Raw genomic sequence first — 1,399 nt, forward strand, 5'->3', positions numbered from 1 at the left:
CCACGTTGGGGTGCAGGCCATAACGGATGGCACTACGGGGAGGTAGCATTTTATCCATATTTTTATGGTAGCCTTCATAATCCAGGTTTGAAGAGACTGCAAAGCCTGAAGCAAGCACTGATTTCCTATCAAACTGTCAAAAAAATATATAAAAACCTTGTCACTAAGATATTGCTGGCAATCCTCATTAGACAGAATAAGGAACCTGCTTAGGCATAAATGAAATTGTTCTATTATGGAGTCATTGTTGAGAACAAGACTTTTATATCACTATTATATCCATGGAAATTAATCTAATTTGTTCCCCATTTTAATTAGCCCCTTTATGTCACACCCAAGTTCCGATGCTTGCAAGAAAAAAGAGGATTTTTTAAATAATCAGATTATCCTTCAGAAAGAAAACAGCAGAAAGATAATTTTAATTTAAAAATAAAGAGGCAGAAATATTTTTAAAAGAAAAACATTATTTCTTCCAAATTACAAAGTGCTGTTCTCTGGTGTAACATTATTATTCTGTGTAGCAACTTATTAAATGAAGCAATTTATGGTAGCATCTCTGAAAAATGCCATCCTTTATTGAAATGAAAACAAGTAATAGCATAAGGACTGTAAAATAAAAAGGCAGAATATATTCTTTTAGACCATTACAAAAATACAAAAATGTATTGTCTATTTGAAAATCAATACAGTACCATAAAATAAAATGGAGCTGTGGTATCATCATAATTTCTATTTCAAATGGTTTGCTGAGAGCCAAATTGTGTCTTTTATGGGAAAAGAATGACAAATGGTTTAATTCAATATCACACGCATGTGTATATATGAGCTGAAATTCTGCTACAACTCAAAGCTGTTAGGCAAATATTTTAGTATCACCACAAGTTTAAAAACAACAGACATGTGGGAGTACATCCATTTATTTACACTTGTACTGACTTAAAATTCAAAATGCTATTTGATGCTTTTAAAATACTGCTGTGGGATGTTAAATTACTGCTGAATTCTTACTGTTCTGAGATACCTTTCAACCTGCCAAGATGTATGATGATGATGATGATGATAATAATAATAATAATAGCAGTAGTGCAGGGATCTTTAAAATAATGTGGGGCTTATTTCTGTAATATAAACACCATTTTCACTAACCCCTGTTTTATGATTCAGCATTTCTGATGCAATAAAGTGAAATAATGAAAGTAAAATAACAACAGGTTTGTGTGGGATGGGAAAGGGAAAACGAGCACGTGCATTGTCAGAATTTCTGCAGAAATTGTAGGGGGAAAAAGAAAAGCTCATGTAAGTGGCGCTTCCCTCTCTTCCCCACGGGTAAAATTCCTCTTCTTGTTTTTAGTGTTCGCTACATTTCCTTCTTTTATTCCGTTTTCTGATCTCGTCCTTT

Source organism: Corvus cornix, chromosome 7 (genome assembly GCF_000738735.6).
Source record: "Corvus cornix cornix isolate S_Up_H32 chromosome 7, ASM73873v5, whole genome shotgun sequence".
Classification (NCBI taxonomy): Eukaryota; Metazoa; Chordata; class Aves; order Passeriformes; family Corvidae; genus Corvus; species Corvus cornix.